Source organism: Neovison vison, chromosome 8 (genome assembly GCF_020171115.1).
Source record: "Neovison vison isolate M4711 chromosome 8, ASM_NN_V1, whole genome shotgun sequence".
In the NCBI taxonomy this organism is placed as follows: domain Eukaryota; kingdom Metazoa; phylum Chordata; class Mammalia; order Carnivora; family Mustelidae; genus Neogale; species Neogale vison.
Window position 1 is genome coordinate 61,488,496 of NC_058098.1, and position 25,069 is coordinate 61,513,564.

Here is a 25,069-nt window from a genome sequence, read left to right on the forward strand (position 1 = left end):
GACCAAATTCATGCTTATCTCAGTGAATTGTCATTGGGAAAAGTTCATAAGCACTTCGTATAATTCCTGGCATACTGTAATCATTCAAATTGCTGTAATTATTCTATTATTGATCTCAAATCAGATTGTAAGCCTGGGAACTTCAGGTTGAAGACTCTTTATCCATTCATTTATTTATTTAACACATACTTATTGATATCCCAGATTGCGATGTTCCTACACAAGGAATCAATTGGGGAGATTGAATCAATCCATTGGGGAGATAGCAAGGAATAAGAGAGTCATGGCTTCTTCTCTGGATCTTATTTTATAATCGGCAGGTAGGGAAACAGATTTTGAAAAATAAGATAATGGTAGTTACAAGGCAGAAAATTAAAATGTAATAATATAATAGAGGTGTTTCAGAGCCACTTTAAGTTGGAAGGTCAACAATGCCCTCTCTGAGGAGGTGACACTGAAGGTGTCTGGGTAGCTCAGTTGGTTTAGCATCTGCCTTTGGCTCAGGTCATGATCTCAGGGTCCTGGGATGGAGCTCCAAATCAGGATCCCAGCTAAGAGGGGAGCCGGCTTCTCCCTCTGCCCCTCTCCCTGCTCATGTTCTGTCTTGTGTGCTGGCTTTCTCTCAAATAAATAAAATATTTTTAAAAAATGAAAAAATAAAGTTAAAATTCAAATAACAAAAAGTCATATGAGGTGTTCTGTTGTATCCCCACAACAGCTGGTTCATTAAATTAGTTTGGTTGAGCTTCCATTTTCCACTCCCATGATGTTTAGGCAGAGCTAGGAAATTGAGAAATACAACTCTGGCTATTATTTAAAATGGAGGTTTGAGTAAACTTTCTTAAACCATTATAACAATCTTTATCATAATACTGATTTCATGCATAAGGCCAGCTTTATAATGAAAATAGGAATACTACGAGCTGCCTGAAACTTTACTCATGTCTAAAAACCAATTAATAAGCCAATTTCTCCCCCCACCACTCTTGTAAAATGGCTGTCACTAGAAACTCAAAGAAGTTCATGGAAGCCATACCGAATAGATATTTTTTTCTATCCTAATCCTATGAGACATTACCTCAGGACTTTACACTCTCTTTCGTTCCCTTCTTACAGTTCTCTGCCATCTTGATTTCTGTCACACTTTGTGCTCTTTATTTTCCTACCCTCTCTTTGTCTCTTTCTATTTCTGAGTTATCCTATCACTCTTCATAGTTTCAATTACTATCTGTATATTGATAGCTCTCAAATCTGCAACCCCAGGTGCAGACACTTCCCCATATTTGAGAATCATATCCAGTGGTTTCCAACACTATACTGCACAAGGACACCAGCTTCACTACACCAAGTTGAACTCCTCTTCAATTCCCATCCCATGCAGACTCGCCTCCCACTCCCAAGCATGCATATGCTTCTCTCTCAGCCTCAAGCATGCTCACCTCCCATCCCCAACCATTCTCGCCTCCCACCCCCAATCACACTCACCTCCTACCTCCAAGCACTCTCATCTCCTACTCTCAATCATGCTCACCTCCTAACCCAAAGTGCACTTCACCCCCTACTCTCAACCATGCTCTACCCCAACCTCCAAACATGCTCACCTCCCACCCCCAAACACGCTCATTTCTACTTCCACCCACACTCGCCTCCCATCCCCAAGTATGATCACCTCCCACAGTTGCTGTCACAGAGAATGGCATCATCATACTCCTGGTCTCCCATATTAGAAACATGGTATCATTTTACAGATTGCTCCTCTTTCTAGTGCCATGTGTTCAGCTTCAACCCAAACTCTCAAAATTAAATACACCTGGTAAGTAACAACATTGATACACACAGTTTACGTTAACATTCAAATAAGTGCATTTCAGGGACCCATCTAAACACCTCTGTATTATACATGTGTAGAATACACCAGAGGGCGGATCTGTGGCAGGAGAGTCAAGTCCAATTTTCCCTTAATAAACATGTTCTTTATTTCACTTTTAATTTGACAGTAGGAAACTTCACCATCGCTGGTAGCTTATGATAGTTTATAGACATTCCTCTACCTGCAGTTTTTCTTATAGAAAGGCCTGTAGGTTTGGGGAGGAACACATAATTTATTTAAGCCTGAGAATGGAAAAAATGTGAGTACAAATATGGAAAATATAAAAGATGAAATGTGTTGGGACAATGTGTCCTGGGGAACAGATGGCTGTTGGAGGAAGGGAGATGATTAAATAAATGTCCTCAAAGAAAAGGATAGTCTATAATAGGAAGGCTCTATATAAATCTTCCCAGAAAACTAAGGAAGAGAAATTCAAACTAGGTGTTGAACCAAATGTATTTGTTTCTTTTTCTTTTCTTGAGCCCAGAGCCTTTGGCTAAGTGCACATTTCCTATACTTCAGTTTTCTCTGTTCATTTGTCGGAGGAAAACCAAACATTGATATGATGCTTCTAAACAGCTTACTCCTCTTAAGGCAAAGTCTCAAGGTTTTTCAAACTTGTTTTCATTTATTTTATTCCTTTCATGTTTTCCCACTATCATTTTATTTTTTTCCTTTTCTATTCAGAAACCATATCTGGGCATCTGGGTGGCTCAGTTGGTTGAGTTCTGGACTCTTGGTCCCAGGTCAGGTCATGATCTCCAGAGTCTTGACATCAAGACCTGTGTGAACTTCCAGGCTAAACAGGCAATATCCTTGGGGATTCTCTCCCTCTGCCCCTTTCCTCAAACCCCTTAAAAATGAATAAATAAACCTCAAAAAGAAAGAAAGAAAGAAAGAAAGAAAGAAAAGCTGTGAATTATTTTTGTCTCTGCCAATCAATTGTCCCCTTATATTGATTGCGTAACACCTATTTGTATAGTAATAGTACCAAGCCCCACCACAGAAATATTTCAAAAGACTCAAATGTTAGAGGTACCTGGCTGGATCAGCTAGAAGAGCACATGACTCTTGATCTAGGGCTGTGAGTTCAAGCCCCAGGCTGGGTGTAGAGATTATAAAATAAACCTTTTTAAAAATGTTTATATTGAAAAAAAAAAAAAGACCCATATGTTAAACCCTGTTCATTTCAATACACATTTAAATCTCTCCTTAGAAACTTAGCCTCAGGGGCACCTGGGTGGCTCAGTGGGTTAAAGCCTCTGCCTTCGGCTCAGGTCATGATCCCAGGGTTCTGGGATCGAGCCCTGCATCGGGCTCTCTGCTCCCCAGGGAACCTGCTTTCTCTCCTCTCTCTCTCTGCCTGCCTCTCTGCCTACTTGTGATTTCTCTCTTTCAAATAAATAAAATCTTTAAAAAAAAAAAAAAAAGAAAGAAACTCAGCCTCATGTAACAAGGGGGAAAAATAAAGCTGATTAATCATCAACCAGCCACACATTTTAAATGAATCAGAATGCATTTTAAATGTTCGCCATTCTGGACATGTAGGGGGATTCTAAGAAAAGCCAGAGCCGCACCTCTCCTCAGTGTGCAACGTCTCCTCTATGAACAATAAAAGAAGCCTCCCAACGTCTTTCCATGTGCTCATCTGGGTGACCTGTGTGAGTGTGCCGTAATTAAGCAGTCTGAAACAATGACTGACCCAGAGAGAAAGCCACTGCATTCTAGGGAAGTCCTTGAAATGTCTTCTTATCATTATCCAGCCAATTTCCTTTAGCTCCAGACCAGCACAAGTCTGGATCCTCTCTTTACCCAGAAGGCTCTCTCACAAACACAAATGGTTAATCTTAAATGCATATGCACAAACAACTCACCACAAAAGCACAGTGGCTACCCAGTGTCCTGCGGTAAATGCCTCGGGGCAAAAATGAGGAAGCTTGAGAGCTTGAGTAAAAAAAATGAAGTAATTAACACCAGTCTGGCTGAGAGTGGACCAAAAGAAAAGTTGGAAGAGATGTTTGGCTCCTTTTATTTTTTAAGGTCAAAAACATAATAAGCATTTGAAAAGATGTGCAGATGCAGTACCCAAAGGACTACCCTGACCAAATTTGTGTCTTTTAATATCACCAGCCATCAGCGCTGTGATAAAATTCAAGCGCCTTCTGTGATGGGTAACTCATGCTTCTGGCATTGCAGGTGCAACAATGCCCAGGTTCCAGCGTGGGGAAGGGGACTGAGATCCCTTTGCAGGGAGCCCCTGTGAAAGACACTCTTGGGGGCTTTAATCCGTTTCTGAAATTTGTGACAACACTCAGAAAAATAAAAACGCATGACTCAATTACTAATTGAAGGAGGTGATGTGGAGAGGGCTGCTGATGTTACCAGCAGCCCCAAGACCCTCCTCATGGACAGTGAGCTGTAATGGAACAGTGACAAAGCCAAAGCCTGAAATCAGGGCTGGGAGAATGGCCTTCCCCTGCAGCGTGCTGAGCTGAGAGCAGCTTTCTTCTCTCCACCAGGGAAGGCTTTACACTGACTCTCATCATGTCTCCCGTGTCTTTTCCACAAAGATAGGAACACCGGTGCAAACCACACATACACCATTTATTTTAATAACCTAAGAAGACATTTCTTTCTGAAGGAAGGTGAAACAGCCAAAGGAGTCCTGGGATTGGAGCCATTTTACATGTATTGGTTTATTGATCCTTATTGTCTTAGTAAATTATAAATCCAATTTAAAAGAATTTTGTGAAAAACAGAAGTTGCTTTGCTGCATGTGTTGGGTGATAAAGGTCTTTATCTTTTAGAATATAACTTGGTAATCATCAGAACCCGGACTATAATTCCAGTTGGGACATTAGGTATTTAAACAATAACAACAAGAAGAAAAAAAAACCCCAAAGCAAGCACATTTTCCAGTCAGATAAAATACAGGAAATATTCACTTCCTATGAATAGTAGTAGAGTTTAATTTGCATATAATTTATTCAATCAACCGTTCATTCTACAGTTTTTGAAGACACTTGTATTTGAGGTTTTGAGATTGGAAGGCTGGAAGGGAGACAATGGTGCATTGGTTATTTTCTATAAGCTAGGTGGGACAAATGCTGTTTCTTTTGATCCTCTCATTTTGCTACTTTCATGTTGTCTCTGTTCTATGGAAAAGCAAACAGAGATTCCAGGTGACCTACCCAAGGTCAAGAAGCTGGGAAAATTGTCCAAGGGGAATTTGAACTCTGTTCTGTCTGATAGCAACACAGCTTCTACGTACCAGCATCCCACCTTTACCCTATGACACAGAGGAGTTCAAAGTCCACCATGTCAGACAGAAAATTATCAAAGCTAATTATATATGCTATATACTAACATTAAGAGGGGAACGCCAAGGAACCACATGTCCATTTAAAATATGGCAATTTAACTGTAGCTTATTTTCTTCTGGAAGTCTCCATTAAGAAGGGTATTTGTTTTCTTTTCCTAAACATTTGCTCTGCTCTTATTTACTTATTTATTTATCCATTTACTTGTTAACTTAATTAAATGTCTAACTTCAAAAGAGATTTCACCCAACAGTTTTAATGTGTGTGTATATTTATATGAATATTAATACATATGTATTTATATACATATATATCTTTGACAATATTATAATATTCAGTAAATGTTAAATAGTTGACCCAAAGAAAATACACACAACTTATTTGATCTTCTGAGGTTATAAGACAAAATAGAAAAAATAAGCATTACTAACATAGCCCTGGACGCTTTGGTAAGACTTCAACATTATTATTGTATTTCTGCTACTGACACCTAAGAAAATCAGTCTAAGTCCTCAAGAAGTTCATTTTCTTTCATCAAAAGATATCCACTTCCTTATCAAAAGCCCTAAGAAAATTCTGTTTCCCTCAGAGGACACAAGTGAAATACCTATCATAAATGCATGGTGGTCAAAGGGTTAGGATGTGAAGAAAATGACACCAAAGCAGAAAATATAATGTCCATATGAGCCTCTCTGCTTGTCTAAGAAAAACAGAGACCATTTCCATTGGTCCCAAGTTGGATATATCTCTAAGCTTCTAGCCTATGTCTTTATAGATATGAATCATTTTGTCACACGATCAAGAAGTTTTGGTGAAGACACAATCCTATGGACACTACAACAATGACAACAACAAGAACAAAACACTACAAAGTATGTCACTGACTGAAAAAGGGTCAATATATTAATTTTAAAGCATTTCCTCCAGTTCTTGGCTACTTCTCCCTTCAAATGGGGAAGTCTAATTCCTTTCTTCTTGAATACGGCCAATATTTTAATGACTCCTTTTTTTTTTTTTAAGATGTGTTTATTTATTTTAGAGAGAGAGGGAGAGAGGTGGGGAGAGGGAGAGGGTGAGAGAGAATCCCAAATAGATTCTGTGCTGGGCACAGAGCTTGTTGCCGGGCTTGACCTCACAACCCTGAGATCATGGCCTGAGCTGAAACCAAGAGTTGACACTTAACCAACCACCTGAGCTATCTAGGCATCCCTAATGACTGATTTTATCATATGATAAGAAGTCAAGAGAAGATATTTTCAGGTGGGTGATGAAATGGAAATGAACTAATTTTGTTATTACTTAGTAGATATTGTCTAGAGAAGAGGCTAAAATAAGAATATACATATTTATGTATGTATAGATATAAATATATATGTATGTTTTAAAGATAAGCAGAAAGCAGCCATAGTAGTAATATTTACAGTGAAGAAATTGGCAAATGCTATAAGCCAGGGCTATTTTTTTTTTTTTTCTGGAGAGCTGTTTGTTAAACATTTACCACCACACCACTGCTACAAAATATTAAAATGCAAAGACTTTCATATCTTCAAAAAGAAACCCCATGCAAACATGAAACCAAACAAAATTAACACTATGAAGGAATGTTTTAAAAATGAAAACACTCTTCAACAAGATGGTACTGGGAAAACAGGACAGCCACATGCAAAAGAATGAAACTGGACCACTTTCTCACACCGTACATAAAAACAAATTCAAAATAGATTAAAGACCTACATGTGAGACGTGAAACCATAAAAATCCTAGAAGGGAGCATAGGCAGTAATTTTTCTGATGCTGGCTGTAACAACATTTCTCTAGACACGTCTCCTGAGGCAAGGGAAATAAAAGCAAAAATAAACTATTGGGACTTCGTCAAAATTAAAAGCTTCAGCCCAGTGAAGGAAACCATCAACAAAACTAAAAGACAATCTACAGAATGGGAGAAGTTATCTGCAAATGACATAGCGAATAAAGGGCTAGTATCCAAAATACATAAAGAACTTATACATATTGATACCAAAAATAACAAAGAACTGAATTAAAAATGGGCAGAAGACATGAATAGACACTTCTCCAAAGAAGACATACACATGGCCAACAGACACATAAAAAGATGTTCAGCATCATTCATCATCAGGGAAATGCAAATCAAAACCACAATGAGATACCACCTCACACCTGTTAGAATGGCTACAATCAAAAACACAAGAAAGAGCAAGTGTTGGCAGGGATGTGGAGAAAAAGGAACCTTTATGCACTGTTTGTGCTGAAGGGGAGGTAGGTAAGGGATGGGTGAAACAGGTGATGGGGATTAAGAATGCACATGTCGAAATGAGCCTTATGTATAGACTCGCTGAATCTCTATATGGTGCACCTAAGACTAATATAACATTCCATGTTAACTCTATTGCAATTAAAATTTTTTAAAGAATACAAAGTAAATAATTAATTAAAATTAAAAATAGAAATCATTGTATAAAATATGCCATAGATAAATCTATCTGATAGAGAAGCATAAGTGGAATAAGCTAGTCTATGAAATTTAAAAAGACTCTCATTGGGTTTCAAAGGAAAACTCAGATACTGTATACAAGATGCTCCCTAAAAAAATGATCTTGAGTGCTCAAAAATATGAAGATATGTAAAGGAATGTCTGGCAAGTGTAAATAAAATGAAAGTAAAGGCTATAATCTTAAAACAGGTGGAAGTGTGGTAACAGCACACTGGTAACAGCAGTTGCCCCAGGGAAGAAAAAAATAATTGTAAGGCACATGATTAAAAACTATTACATTGGGTGTAGTCAGTTCAGTGGGCTGGGCAAAGAACTCTTAATTTCAACTCAGGTTATGGTCTCTTGGTCATCTGATCGAGCCCACATCAGGCTCTGCTCTCAGCATGGAGTCTGCTTGAGATTCTCTTCCTCTTCCTCTGGCCCTCCCCCCTCTCCAAAATAAATAAAATATTTTTTTAAAAAGTACATTTCACGTAGGACATTTTAAACCTTAGTATCATGTGTGTCTGTTACTTATAAGAAAGTAAATATAACACTATGTTTGTTAAAAAATAATTTCCTCATTATCCAGTGCTTTACAGGCATTTCTGTGCATCAGATATGGCTGGAATACTCATTAAAATGAAGATTTCCAGTCTCCATTAATAAGCAATTTTTATTCAGTAGACTGGAATGAAGCCTAGGGATTGGCAATTTTTTTTTGTTTTTTAAACCCACACAGGATCCTTGTCCAACCAAACCTGGAAGCAAAAGACGCAGGTTTATTTGTGGGAGACAGGGATGCAGAGGCAGCTGAATCCAAGAAGTATTTCCCCAGTATTTAAGGAATCTGTCTGGACTAAGAGAGGATTAGCACTGGTTAAAAATCTAAGGAAGAGCCTTGGGTCCTCAATTCCATGGAAGGAAATTCCCTTTTTCAGAGATACTCCCAAGGCCAGTGGAAACTAGGGTAAGAATAACGTGAGGAGGCATCATGGCATTTGTTGTTACCTTATTATCCCTCCCCTTGAGCTTCTCCTCCCTCCCTCCTTCTGTACTGTCAACTCCTCCTGGGTCCCTGGGGCTTCTTCTCCCAGGCCCTTCACACCTGAAGACCTCAAACTTCCCACCATCGTTCTGTAAAGCCCTCTCAGCTAATATCCCACCATCCAGTCTTTGCCGTGCGGGTTGACAGCCGAGTAACAGTTCCAACCATGACTCACACTTCCATAAACCTTTACAACTTACACACTTTCTTCTCTTTTACCATTTTATTTGAGATTTCTTACAAATGAAATATCACATCATTTTTTTTAATGAAACCCATTTAATTAGAATTGGCTGCCGTGTGAAGGACCACAATTGCCTAAATGATAAATAATGGTTAATGCGGAAATTCAGCCATGACACAAAGTTTGGAGGAGAGATGCTGGAACAAGGGGGCTTTCCAACCCTCCCTCCTCCTCCCCCTCACCAAGAAATCACTCCATAGGGATGACTGCCTTTGTGCTCTACGGAAGCTGGGTAGGCACCTTCTGGATGCCTTTGTAGGAGCCTCAGGTCAAAATTCATTCAAGTAGACTTTATTTGTTTAACAAAGATATTTTAAGGTGTATTTGAGTCAGTTGAATCCCCACCCACCTCTGTGAATATCCATTTCACATCTCCCAGTTCCTGGAGGGGTTAGGGAAATGACCCTGACCAGGAATGGTGGGTAGTATCAGATACCACTGGTAATGCACACCGGGCATGGGACATATCAGGGTACTGACAGCTCTCTAAGCAAGAAGCTCTGTGGTTTTTACTCAACACTATGAGTAGGACCTAGCATATAGTTAATCCTAGAGTCCTGGTTTGCAACTTTGGGTGGATACTGGAAACCCCTGGGGGTTTTGTGAAAACATGGATGGATGCTTGAGTCTTGTCCTGAGAGATTCTGATACAGTCAGTCCATTCTTCCTGAACCAGAAGTTGATAAGGTCACTGTTCCCAAGTTTGAAGTTCAGGATAAGGACAGCGATGAACTGTGACAGCTGTTTTAATAAATGATGGTGTTTCTAGCTGGTGAAGCTCCTCCTTTGGAGTTTGTGTTCCGCATTCCCAGTCAGTCCCCGCTAATTCAAGAATTATAGATTTTTAAGCGAGAAGAAAACCATATGCAGATTACCCATTTTAAGCTCAACTCAATGCAGACATCGCTTCCATTGGCTCGCGTATTATAAAATTATTAAGTGTGAACCTTGTAGGTGCTAGGACTGGAGATACAGCAGTGAACAAGACAGATGCTGTTTCTGCTTGTATAAGCTTCCTTAACTAGCTGTCATGTCAGCTAATTCTGAGGCCTTTGCGGCCTGGAGAACTCACTCATTCAATCAGTGAATATGAATTCCTTGTCAGACACTGTCCTAATTGCTTTGCATATACCATCTGATTCAACCCACAATTTATCCCAAAGTACTTATCTCTAACTAGCACATTAGGTATCTACACTGAGAGTCATACCGGCCCAGGAACTGCCCAGGTGTACGCAGCCAGCAAGGACTACAAACAAGATCGAAATCTGAGTCTACCTACCTTCAAAACTCATGCTCTCATCACCCCATTCTGTTTTGCAATGGTTGTAATTGCTCAGAAATTTGAAATCTGGCACTGATCTACACTCAGCTGCCTAGAAAAACATGAACTGCTGCTTCTGGTTCTATCTAAAACAACATGAAGCCATGCCCTTATCATGATGAGCACTGAGCAGTGTGTAGAATTGTTGAATCCCTGTATTGTACACCTAAAACTAATATGACACCCCATGGGAACTTACTGGAATTTAAATTTAAAAATTAAAAAAAAATAAAACATCAGGTAGACCCTCTGCCATGATACCTTTTCAGATATGGGAATCTAACAGCTTCCCAGCTCACTTTATTTTCCCCCACTCTGGATGTCAATTATCTTGGTCATTTGTCTCTGAACTTACACTCGTCGTGGCCAGTGACCCTCTTAAATTCTGTCACTGGGGACTGCACAGATCGTCAGTGGATTGCTAATTGCTTCCTCGTGCTGTCGTATTCGGTATTCAAAAAACCCTTGTATAAGGTATAATTCTCTGCACCAAAGGTACCGGGGATTAGTGAAATCAGAGAAGGTTCCCCAGCAAGCAGGTGGTGGGAGGCGGGGGAACAATGTCAAGGCAAGCCTGTCTCCATGTCTGGCATGATGAAGGAGATGGCCACTCACTAAATCAAAGCAGCCTGGGACTGATTTTTTGTTTGTTTGTTTAAAGGCAGTCTTTTCTTTTCTTTCTTTCTTTTTTTTTTTTTTTTTAAATTTTATTCATTGATTTGAGAAAGAGTGCATGTACTCAAGCATGAGACAGGGTGGAGGAATGGGCAGAGGGAGAAGCAGACTCCTTGCTGAGCAGGGAGCCAGATTCACCCAGGACACAAACCCAGGACCCCCAACTTCCCACATCATGACCTGAGCTGAAGACAGATGCCCAGTGGACTCAGTCACACAGATGCCCTCTAGGATGGATTTTTTTTTTTTTAATGGATCAGCAAACCGAATTATATCTTTTTGGGCATCAATATGCAAAAACAAAAAACTATTAAAGAAAGCAAGGAGATAATTGTCATAAAATCAAGGTAGTCTTTACAAAGGGAGCTTCTGAAGAACTAACAACCACATTCAGTTTGGTGGTAGTTCTATGGTGTTTGCTTTATAATATATATATATTTACATTTTTCTGGTTGTGTGTTTTATTTTACAGGGAAAAGAAAAAACTTCCTTTAATATTTGGTAAAGAAAATTATAACTATTATTATTAGCACATTTTAAAATAAATGGCACATCTCTTTCCATCATCTAGAAGGAAATAAAAGAAGGTAGATCATAACCATGACTTGAACAATTATAAATTAAATATAATTCATCAAAACAAGCTATGATATATCCAAATTAAAGTTGTGTTACAAATACACATAAGGAGGGGTGCCTATGTGGCTCCAGGGACCATGACCTGCCTTCGGTTCAGGTGATGGTCCAGGGACCATGACCTGCCTTTGGTTCAGGTCATGGTCCCAGGGTCCTGGGATCAAGCCCTGCATCAGCAGGAAAGCCTGCTTCCCTTCCCCTCTCTCTGCCTGCCTCTCTGCCTACTTGTGATCTCTGTCTGTCAAATAAATAAATAAAATCTTTAAAAAAATACACATAAGGAGAAAAGTTTATATTTTTTTCACCTTATTCATGTCATGAAAATTTTTTTGTTTGTTTGTTTTTTACTCCAAACCATCGATGATAATAATAGTGCTAATAGCAGCTCCCAATACCTGGGTCAGGAAGCTGGGATTCTCTGCTGATCCTTACTCAAGCATGTTGGCTCATGAAGGTGTTATTTTAATGAGTAGTTTGACAAAGCTCCAACACTGACCTGAAGAGTCCAATGAAATCTCAGGCCCAACACCATTGCCTCAACCTGCTTTTCTCATCAGCACATCAATTAAACATCAAGGAAACCACTCAGCAAATCAGAAAGAATGTTCTAAGTAAAGTTATTTTGCAAGGACTAAAATGGCAGTAGCCACTCTGGGAATTCAATAGCATATACTCAAAAATAGGATCAGGAAAAACAAAATCACGTTATTTCAAAAATAACATGACTAGTATTATTTTATTATCTTATTCTTGAGGAAAAAGAGTATGCTTTAAATAGCACAAACAAAAATAAATTATACTTTTCCAAATTATTTGCAAACTATTCTTAAACATACCTGATATTTGCATGTCCATATTTTCTCAAAATTTTGGCACTTTCTAGAACATTGGGTGCAATGAAAGCCACGTACATCAAAGGCCAAATCAGAGGCCTGATTTTTAATAGAAATAAGATCTAGTTATTTGCCAATCTGCATAGATGATTGGCCATTTGAACATCTCTAAATCCAAATTGTTTAGGTTTCTGTTCATCTCTAGAATCCAAGGAAGCATGAGCGCAAACACACACACACACACACACACACACACACACACACACACGGGAGACACACCCATGTAGTCACTTTGGGAATTCAATAGCTTGTGTTGGAGCCTCAGCCAGAGATCCACACATTAAATTTAGAGGGCATCATTCCCTAATAATAGCAAGCCCACAGGAAGAGTTCTGTATGGTAAGACATCTGTGGACAATTTATACCCCCTGATGGATAACCTTGACAGGCCTCGACAGTATGTATTCCAAATTCCAGTGTTAACCCAAGGCCTAGTATTGTAATGCTATTTAATGCTATTAGGTGTAGATGGAGTACATATTTTAATATGCCTAACAAAATATGCATTGTGTAAAGAAACAATAAAACCACTGTACCGATACTCTAATCTTTTAAAATACATAACTACATGGTAACATATTACAAGGTGCAGATCTCAATCACATTTCACTGGGAACATGCGCTGTAATAAATAATTACAGTAGCGGGGATTCGGAGAGCCTTCCTTCTGGGATTAAGTAACACTGGTGGGCTGTAACCTCTGAGCGCTCATTTCTCTCCCTTACCCATATGGAGAGTTTCATATTTTTTTAAAGATGGCTTTGATGAGACATATTTCATCTTCCTTTATCAGTTGGGAATGTTGCTGTTTCAGGTCTTGAAGCAATTTGCAATGCACGTGACAGCCGGCCTGCCTTGAACACTGCTGCTGCAGGAATACGGAAAATGAGCGGGCGGGACTGCACTTCCGGTAGAAGCCTTGAAGGAAGTGGACTTCCAGGAGCTAGTTTTGAACTTGGCAGCCCAACGGCAAGAGAACTTCATTTTTTTTTTTTTTTTCTGCCTGAGTTGCCAGCTTGTGTTTGATTGGAGCTTAGTTGGGACCAGAACAGTGGCCACCTCCTCCTTCCTGGTTGTCACCCTCTGGCGTGAAAAACTACTTAGTTAACCTTCTGCTTTTTAGGAGCAGCAAAATACAATCTATGCTTTCCCGTTTCGCAGAGGCCTGAAATAATAATAGTATCAATGAGTCAGGCTGGCTCTCTGTTGATTGATGGCCTTACTTACAGAAGAAAATGAGTGGATGTGGTACAAAGCACTTTATTAATCATTTTTAAATTCCAAGTTTCTGAATGGCACTCTTTCATTATCCTTCTAAGTGAAATCAACCGAAGTACTTTATTTGCCTATATATCTTAAAATTTAAAAAAATTAATACCCTACATTCATCTCAGATGATTCTTCCGTGGTTTAAAAAAAAAAAAAAAAAAGGTGGCATGCTGGATTTATTTCCATTAATGAGCCCAGCCATTAACAAACCATAGAAGCAAGATCTCTACTCATAGCTGGTGACTTACGGCCAGAGAACCAACAAGTCTCTCTGTCTACAATCAATCAATCAATCAACCAACTAATCAATCAAAGCTTTTATTAAATAATTATAATGGCTTTAATGGGACTTTAAAGTCATTAAAAACTTGTGGAATATCTGAGCTGCACTGCTTTGAAGATATGTGCAAAGCAAAGGTGACTCTGGCTGCTTCCATTTGGGGCATTTATAAAAAATGCATTATCAAGGAGCTTTATTGTTACTTATTATAACTCATCAGCTTGCTTTAATGAAAAAGTACAGAGGGCAGGATGGTCCCCATATTCTTATAGCAACACCAGCATCAGCCACAGAGAAGGAAAAAAAAAAAAAAAAACTCAGTTGCACAACTGGTAAATTCACTCGACTGGACAGTTTATATATTTCTGAGCTTGGCTATAGAATGATAATTAGCCTTTCAATATTGGATGTTCCCAAGTGCCTGATATGTATTAGATAGTCCAGAAATGAATTGCAGAGGAAAAATTAAATAAGATGAAGAATATAGGAAAAATAAATTTAAAGCAAATAAATAAATATACACTGAGTGCTCCCCACCTATATTCTCTGCTGTGGTGAGAAAAACACTACTCCAAGAGAGAGGAGGTGAAAATTACAAAAAGCAAAAATTAAGATGGAAACACACACCAAAAAAAATGTTTGCCAAGGGGAAACACACTCCAGATAAAAATAAACAAAATTCTCTTTGCATTTATATACTCATAATTTTTCCACTGGGTACATTTGCACAGTTGGAATTAGGGGGAAAAAAAAAAAAAGCAACAAATTTCCCACTAGCACATTTGTTAGAAGAGGAAAAAGGGAAAAAAGCCCTGTAGGTCAAGTCTCACGGATAGAATGCCAAATGTCTTTGTGTCCAGTTATTTATGGTTTCAGATAATTGTACAGAAAATATCAAATTTGCATAGTGTGATTATTGCTGATTATTTATCTAGCAGTCAAAATGTTTCAGTGGTTCCTAGGATGACAGATTGACAAGTCCTTAAAACTCATTCATTTTATGAAATTTGCATGTAATTAGGCAATAATGAAGGGATGTTTGTGGACAGAGGATTATACTACAATATGCTGGAAGCAATTCAAATGCTTGACAAAGTGTTAACATTATCTTCAGATTCAACCAAGCTTTAAATGCTTGGTTCAAAAATCACTAAATGTATGAATTGAGTAAAAAAGATTCAGAAAATTTTCAATGAGGCAAAATGCATTTTTTTCCATTTTTAAAATACATTCACTCTCTAGACTTAACTATATTTGGGAGTATTGTTGCACTGAAATTAGCCAGTCATGGTCTAAAATTGGACAGCAAAGGCAGGGGGAGAGACAACATAGTGATGTGAAACAGTCTAGAGTGTCCCTCAATCCCACCCATGAAATTCATGTTAGTCCTCCTCAAGGTGTGTGACCTTGGCCAGGTTACTTCCAAACCTCAGGTCCCCTAGATACTGTATTGTGTAGACTTGAGATGATAATCTATTTCCTCAAGTGTGAGACATACTTGTGTTCCGTGCACTTACAATGACTTTTAAAGTCTAGATGCTTCTGCAATTGCCATGGAGGTTTTCATTTAATATAATAATGTTTCTTTTGTCCCCCAGAGAAAAAAAAAAGTTGCACACTTCAATTCAGAGCATCTTAGAATTAAAGAAATATGATATTTATAAAATGAAAAGCGTGAAGCCAGGTATAAAGTTCACCCTTAAAAAATTATACCTATTATTCTGTGGTCTTCTTCCTGCTGAAATTTTACACCATTGCTTCTCCAAGATTGAGATGGACATTATAAAATCTGCATTTGAAAGTTACAGATTGTCTCTGATCTTCACACAGAACTGTCTTTTCAAGTAATTGATGTATATTATGTAAAATGCTTTCTTTCAAAACCAGACTACCTGAAGTATTGGGTTATTATAGTAATTTAAATCAATGAAAATCTTAACAAAGGTTTATGGAGAGTTCTAAGAGGAGAATAAAAGTTATTTCTTTTGACTGCTAGATCCATAGTTTATAACTTGATCTAAGAAATGTGCTCATTACATTATGATTCTACTTGGGACTTTTAAGTGTTGCTGGGTAGTGGGGGCTGGGGTGGGGAGAAGGCAACCACATTTTAGTAAACTAAATCTAGTAACTAAATCTCTAGGCACAGATTGTAGAAGGCCCTGAATGCCATTCCAAGAGAGACAGACCTCATGCAATGAACAATGAGGGACCCTTCAGATGTTTTCCACCAGGAAATTCATCTAATCAACTACATGGACCAGGAGTTTTCATAATTAAAGAATACCTCAGAACCCCTCAATTTATAAATCTTCTACATCTCTTACTGTGACTCATTATTCAATGGAGATCAAATTTAAGCATTTTACAACAATGTGGAAATCCTACGAAAATATTAAATGAATTAGGAAATATCCAACTTAGCTAGAGACTAGTTGAGTCCTTTTACTGAGAAGGTTAAATTCAAGGTTGTCATGGCAAACTAATAGCCATAAAAGACAACCCCACTCCCTAATATCATATGCTTAACATCATAAAATCCCAAGTTGGTTGGTAGCAGGGCGCTGCTCCACACACACAGACATTCATGACTCCACCATCTCTAGGTTCTCTAAGACATCCACAAAGACAAAGCAACCAGGCATAGTGGAAGAAAGAGAAAGAGCTGGACGATGGGGTAGGGTGTGATTTTAGAGTGGAGACCTAACAATGGAACACAACACTTCCATCCACATTCCATGGACTGGAATCCAGTCATTCTTAATGAGGGGTCATCTAGATGTGTGCCTAGGAGTGAAAGGGGATGGGCTTTTGTGAACACAGCTTTATCTCTGCCATAATAATGTCTGGATGACCATGGATTGATCATTCTGCCCATTCACCACTATCACTTTGAAGCAAAGTTCCTGAAAAGACTCATCTCTTAGCATCTCTCTCCCTATTTTCTCTAGACTTTGCTCTAGTCGGGAGTTTGCCCCAGTACCAAACACAACTGCTTTTGTCAAAGTCCTTAGTGACCTCTACATTAAAAATTTAATTGTTATACCCTATTATTTCACTCATAAGTGGGATCTAAAAAACAAAACAAATGAATAGGCAGAGAGCAGAATCAGACAAGAATAAACTGGTGGTAGCCAGAGGGAAGGGGGAGGAACGATGGGCAAAATGGGTGAGGAGGAGGGGGAGGTACAGACTTTCAGTTATGAAATGAATGTGTCACAGGAATAGAAGGCACAGCCCTAGGGGTTATCGTCAACAATGTTGTAATAGTATTGTATGGTGACACACGGTAGCTACATTTGCTGTGAACATAGCAAAACCTGTTGAGAAGTTGAACCACTATGGTGAACACCTGAAACCAAAATAAGATTGTGTGTCAACTACACTTAAATAAAAATTATATTAATTCAATTGCTGTTTCTCAATTCTCATCAGACTAGACCTGCTAACAGAATCTAGGGCAATTATTCACTCTGCCTTAAAGTATTATCTTTCTGTCTTCCAGAGCACAATTCTCCTTGTTTTGCTCCCATCTCGCTGACTGCTGCTTCTGGACTTTCTTTTCTGATTCCTCACTATTTCTCTAAATTTCAAAAGGGAGGATGTCTTCCTTGTTCTATCTATGTTCATTCCCACAGTCCATATCTAACTCAGATCTCTCCACTAGACTCCAGATACATGTTGCCCACTGTCTAGTTAAATTTCCCACTTGCATTTTTAAGACACCTGTCAAACTTAACATTTTCCAAACTCAACTCTGTTTTACTCCCTCAACCTTGCCCTCCATCAGTGGTAAGACCATCTTTCCACACATACACCCCCCCACCAAAAAAAAAAAAAAAAAAAAAAAAAAAACCAATTTGACTCCTCTTTCTTTTAGCCTCATACCTCATTTGTTAGTCAATCCTGTAGGCTCTGCTTTTAGTACTCAGAATCTGACCAGTTCTCCCCATCCCCACTCATTCCTGCAAACCATACCCAGGGGTTCAACTTATGAATGTTGGGGGGATGCAATTCAGTCCCTAACAGCTACATCCTAAAAATAAATTGATTTTCAAAAACAGGCAGAGGGCTGGATTTGGTCCATGAGCCATAGTTTGATGTCTTCTGAGCTAGAAGTATGCTACATATACTTTTTAAAAATTTTTTATTTATTATTTTAATTTCTTTTCAGTGTTCCATCATTAATTGTTTATGCACCACACCCAGTGCCCCATGCAATATGTGTCCTCCTAATACCCACCACCAGGCTCACCCAACTTCCCACCTCCTCCCCTCCAAAACCCGCAGTTAGCTCTTCAGAGTTCACAGTCTCTCATGGTTCGTCTCCCTCTCCAACTTCCCCCAACCCACTTCTCCTCTCCATCTTCCCATGTCCTCCATCTTATTCTTTATGTTTGACAAATAAGAGAAACAATATGATAATTAACTCTCTGCTTGTCTTATTTCACTCAGCATAATCTCTTCCAGTCCCATCCATGTTGATACAGAAGTTGGGTATTCATCCTTTCTGATGGAGTCATAGTACTGCATAGTATATATGGACCATATCTTCTTTATCCATTCATCCATTGAAGGACGTCTTGGTTCTTCCCACAGTGTGGTGACTGTGGCCATTGTGGCTATGAACGTTGGGGTGCAGATGGCCCTTCTTTTCACTACATCTGTATCTTTGGGGGTAAATACCCAGTAGTGCAATTGCAGGGTCATAAGGTAGCTTTATTTTTAATTCCTTAAGAAATTTCCACACTGTTTTAAAGTGGCTGTACCAATTTGCATTCCCGCCAACAGTGTAAAAGAGTTCCCCTTTATACACATCCTCTCCAACACATGTTGTTTCCTGTCTTGTTAATTTTGGCCTTTCTAACTGGTGTAAGGTGGTATCTCAATGTGTTTTTTTTTTTTTTTAAGATTTTATTTATTTATTTGACAGAGAGAGATCACAAGCAGATGGAGAGGCAGGCAGAGAGGGAGATAGAGGGAAGCAGGCTCCCTGCTGAGCAGAGAGCCTGATGCGGGACTCGATCCCAGGACCCCAAGATCATGACCTGAGCCGAAGGCAGCGGCTTAACCCACTGAGCCACCCAGGCGCCCTCTCAATGTGGTTTTGATTTGAATCTCCCTGATGGCTAGCGATGATGAACATTCTTTCACGTGTCAGTTAGCCATTTGTATGTCTTAATTGGAGAAGTGTCTGTTCATGTCTTCTGTCCATTTTTTGACATGATTATCTGTTTTGTGTGTGTTGAGTTTGACAAGTTCTTTATAGATCTTGAATATCAGCCCTTTGTCTGTACTGTCATTTGTGAATATCTTCTCCCATTCCGTGGGTTGTCTCTTTGGTTTATTGACTGTTTCCTTTGCTATGCAAAAGCTTTTGACCTTGATGAAGTCCCAAAAGTTCATTTTTGCTTTTGTTTTTGTTTCCTTTGCCAAGATGTGCCTTGGAGACACATCTTGAAAGAAGTTACTGTGGCCAGTGTTGAAGAGGTTACTGCCTATGTTCTCCTCTAGGATTCTGATGGACTCCTGCTTCACAATAAGGTCTTTTATCCATTTTGAGTTTATCTTTGTGCATGGTGTAAGAGAATGGTCGAGTTTCATTCTTCTACACATAGCTGTCCAATTTCCCAGCACCATTTCTTGAAGAGACTGTATTTTTTTCCGCTGTATATTTTTTCCTGCTTTGTCAAACATTAGTTGGCCATAAAGTTGAGGGTCCATATCTGGGCTCTCTACTCTGTTCCACTGGTCTATGTGTCCATTTTTGTGCCAGTACCATGTTGTCTCAGTGATCACAGCTTTGTAGTAAAGCTTGAAATCAGGTAACGTGATGCCCCCAGTTTTGTTTTTCTTTTTAAACATTTCCTTAGTAGGGGGCGCCTGGGTGGCTCAGTGGGTTAAGCCGCTGCCTTCAGCTCAGGTCATGATCTCAGGGTCCTGGGATCGAGTCCCGCATCGGGCTCTCTGCTCAGCAGGGAGCCCGCTTCCCTTCCTCTCTCTCTCTGCCTGCCTCTCCGTCTACTTGTGATTTCTCTCTGTCAAATAAATAAATAAAATCTTTAAACATTTCCTTAGTAATTCGGGGTCTCTTCTGATTACATATATTTTTGTTGGGCACTTCTGGTAAGCCAGTCACTCTGCTGAGAACTTCATGCGACTCTTTCATTGAGCTGCTGTGGTTTCTGCCGTTTTACAGATGAGAAAACTAGGCTGACTCTCAGACATCACCCAGGGTCCAATAGCACATCTGAGCCTTTCAGAACCAGGTTTGCCTAAGGCTGGAACCTAAAGTCTTAACAACACCCTCTCTTGGATTTCTGGAGGGTATAGTTTTTAGAGTAAGCAAATACACTTAATGAATTATATTTAGTTGCAAATAGTTGTATATCAAGTGAAAATGAAACAAACACCTTATGTAGCTATAAACTCAGTAAGAAAGTGTTGCTTTGGAAGATTGAATTGTATGAAACTCACTTTACTGTAAGTCAAATATGACCAACTATGGGCAATTTTGTACAGAGCAACGTACTTTGCCCCTCAGAGTTAAGGTAGAACTTCGGTCTGGCCTTGGATGCCACTCAGGTGGGCTCACCTCATGAGAGCATTTCCAAGGTACACACCAGTCTGGAGAGCCTAATCAAGCTGAACAAGTTACAAAGATTTCCATTTACTGGGGTGTAGGCGAGGAGGGTCTTCAAAAGTATTTTCATATTCTTGGCCCACGATGTGCTTCATGTGTGGGTGAAAAATATAAATAGGCTGAAAAATATTTGTTTATTAGTTTAGGAAATTTAGAACTTGTGTAAAATGCCAAACTGAACAGCCCTGGAGACTGAAACTCTTTATGCATGGGCCTGACTGCCCCTGGAGTTTGGGAACTAGCCCTGCCAGCTTCCTCTAGGGCTCTGCCTCTCCAGCGAGTTTGAACTCTTGGTGGAAAGGGCCGATTTTCACCATAAAAGAATCCATTGGTCTCATGATGATTTGGTTTCTGGCGTATAGTCTGAGAGGTAAGGATTGGTGTCATGTCTAATGGTCACTGGTCTGATTTTGCCATGTTGCAATCATTGGAGAAGCTATAGTAACTCCAAGTGTTAAATGGTAAGGAAACTACTAACCAACAGAAACTCTTTTTTTTTTTCCAATTTATTTATTTTCAGAAAAACAGTATTCATTATTTTTTCACCACACCCAGTGCTCCATGCAAGCTGTGCCCTCTATAATACCCACCACCTGGTACCCGAATCTCCCACCCCCCCGCCACTTCAAACCCCTCAGATTGTTTTTCAGAGTCCATAGTCTCTCATGGTTCACCACCCGTTCCATTTATCCAAAAGCACATACCCTCCCCAATGTCCATAACCCTACCCCCCTTCTCCCAACTCCTCTCTCCCCAGCAACCCACAGTTTGTTTCGTGAGATTAAGAGTCACTTATGGTTTGTCTCCCTCCCTATCCCATCTTGTTTCATGGATTCTTCTCCTACCCACTTAAGCCCCCATGTTGCATCACTACTTCCTCATATCAGGGAGATCATATGATAGTTCTCTTTCTCCGCTTGACTTATTTCGCTAAGCATGATACATTCTAGTTCCATCCATGTTGTCGCAAATGGCAAGATTTTGTTTCTTTTGATGGCTGCATAGTATTCCATTGTGTATATATACCACATCTTCTTGATCCATTCATCTGTTGATGGATATCTAGGTTCTTTCCATAGTTTGGCTATTGTGGACATTGCTGCTATAAACATTCGGGTGCACGTGCCCCTTTGGATCACTCCGTTTGTATCTTTAGGGTAAATACCCAGTAGTGCAATTGCTGGGTCATAGGGCAGTTCTATTTTCAACATTTTGAGGAACCTCCATGCTGTTTTCCAGAGTGGTTGCACCAGCTTGCATTTACACCAACAGTGTAGGAGGGTTCCCCTTTCTCCGCATCTTCGCCAGCATCTGTCATTTCCTGACTTGTTGATTTTAGCCATTCTGACTGGTGTGAGGTGATATCTCATTGTGGTTTTGATTTGTATTTCCCTGATGCCGAGTGATATGGAGCACTTTTTCATGTTTCTGTTGACCATCTGGATGTCTTCTTTGCAGAAACGTCTGTTCATGTCCTCTGCCCATTTCTTGATTGGATTATTTGTTCTTTGGGTGTTGAGTTTGTTAATTTCTTTATAGAATTTGGACACTAGTCCTTTATCTGATATGTCGTTTGCAAATATCTTCTCCCATTCTGTCAGTTGTCTTTTGATTTTGTTAACTGTTTCCTTTGCTGTGCAAAAGCTTTTGATCTTGATGAAATCCCAATAGTTCATTTTTGCCTTTGCTTCCCTAGCCTTTGGCGATGTTCCTAGGAAGATGTTGCTGTGGCTAGGGCGAAGAGGTTGCTGCCTGTGTTCTCCTCAAGGATTTGGATGGATTCCTTTCTCACATTGAGGTCCTTCATCCATTTTGAGTTTATTTTTGTGTGTGGTGTAAGGAAATGGTCCAATTTCATTTTTCTGCACGTGGCTGTCCAATTTTCACAACACCATCTATTAAAGAGGCTGTCTTTTTTCCATTGGACATTCTTTCCTGCTTTGTCAAAGATTAGTTGACCATAGAGTTGAGGGTCTATTTCTGGGCTCTCTATTCTGTTCCATTGATCTATGTGTCTTTTTTTGTGCCAGTACCATGCTGTCTTGATGATGACAGCTTTGTAATAGAGCTTGAAGTCCGGAATTGTGATGCCACCAACTTTGGCTTTCTTTGTCAATATCCCTTTGGCTATTTGAGGTCTTTTCTGGTTCCATATAAATTTTAAAATTATTTGTTCCATTTCTTTGAAAAAGATGGATGGTACTTTGATAGGAATTGCATTAAATGTGTAGATTGCTTTAGGTAGCATAGACATTTTCACAATATTTATTCTTCCAATCCAGGAGCATGGAACATTTTTCCATTTCTTTGTGTCTTCCTCAATTTCTTTCATGAGTACTTTATAGTTTTCTGAGTATAGATTCTTAGCCTCTTTGGTTAGGTTTATTCCTAGGTATCTTATGGTTTGGGGTGCAATTGTAAATGGGGTTGACTCCTTAATTTCTCTTTCTTCTGTCTTGTTGTTGGTGTAGAGAAATGCAACTGATTTCTGTGCATTGATCTTATATCCTGACACTTTACTGAATTCCTGTACAAGTTCTAGCAGTTTTGGAGTGGAGTCTTTTGGGTTTTCCACATAGAGTATCATATCATCTGCGAAGAGTGATAATTTGACTTCTTCTTTGCTGATTTGGATGTCTTTAATTTCCTTTTGTTGTCTGATTGCTGAGGCTAGGACTTCTAGTACTATGTTGAATAGCAGTGGTGATAATGGACATCCCTGCCGTGTTCCTGACCTTAGCGGAAAAGCTTTCAGTTTTTCTCCATTGAGAATGATATTTGCGGTGGGTTTTTCATAGATGGCTTTGATGATATTGAGGTATGTGCCCTCTATCCCTACACTTTGAAGAGTTTTGATCAGGAAGGGATGCTGTACTTTGTCAAATACTTTTTCAGCATCTACTGAGAGTATCATATGGTTCTTGTGCTTTCTTTTATTGATGTGTTGTATCACATTTATTGATTTGCGGATGTTGAACCAACCTTGCAGCCCTGGGATAAATCCCACTTGGTCGTGGTGAATAATCCTTTTAATGTACTGTTGAATCCTATTGGCTAGTATTTTGGTGAGAATTTTTGCATCTGTGTTCATCAAGGATATTGGTCTATAGCTCTCTTTTTTGATGGGATCCTTGTCTGGTTTTGGGATCAAGGTGATGCTGGCCTCATAAAATGAGTTTGGAAGTTTTCCTTCCATTTCTATTTTTTGGAACAGTTTCAGGAGAATAGGAATTAGTTCTTCTTTAAATGTTTGGTAGAATTCCCTGGGGAAGCCGTCTGGCCCTGGGCTTTTGTTTGTTTGGAGATTTTTAATGAGTGTTTCAATCTCCTTACTGGTTATGGGTCTGTTCAGGCTTTCTATTTCTTCCTGGTTCAATTTTGGTAGTTTATATGTTGCTAGGAATGCATCCATTTCTTCCAGATTGTCAAATTTTTGGTGTAGAGTTGCTCATAGTATGTTCTTATAATAGTTTGTATTTCTTTGGTGTTAGTTGTGATCTCTCCTCTTTCATTCATGATTTTATTTATTTGGGTCCTTTCTCTTTTCTTTTTGAGAAGTCTGGCCAGGGGTTTATCAATTTTATTAATTCTTTCAAAGAACCAGCTCCTAGTTTCGTTGATTTGTTCTATTGTTTTTTTGGTTTCTATTTCATTGATTTCTGCTCTGATCTTTATGATTTCTCTTCTCCTGCTGGGCTTAGGGTTTCTTTCTTGTACTTTCTCCAGCTCCTTTAGGTGTAGGGTTAGGTTGTGTACCCGAGACCTTTCTTGTTTCTTGAGAAAAGCTTGTACCGCTATATATTTTCCTCTCAGGACTGCCTTTGTTGTGTCCCACAGATTTTGAACCGTTGTATTTCCATTATCATTTGTTTCCATGATTTTTTTCAATTCTTCTTTAATTTCCCGGTTGACCCATTCATTCTTTAGAAGGATGCTGTTTAGTCTCCATGTATTTGGGTTCTTTCCAAACTTCCTCTTGTGGTTGAGTTCTAGCTTCAGAGCATTGTGGTCTGAAAATATGCAGGGAATGATCCCAATCTTTTGATACCAGTTGAGTCCTGATTTAGGACCGAGGATGTGATCTATTCTGGAGAATGGTCCATGTGCACTAGAGAAGAATGTGTATTCTGTTGCTTTGGGATGAAATGTTCTGAATATATCTGTGATGTCCATCTCATCCAGTGTATCATTTAAGGCCTTTATTTCCCTGTTGATCTTTTGCTTGGATGATCTGTCCATTTCAGTGAGGGGAGTGTTAAAGTCCCCTACTATTATGGTATTATTGTTGATGTGTTTCTTTGATTTTGTTATTAATTGGTTTATATAGTTGGTGCTCCCACGTTGGGGGCATAGATATTTAAAATTGTTAGATCTTC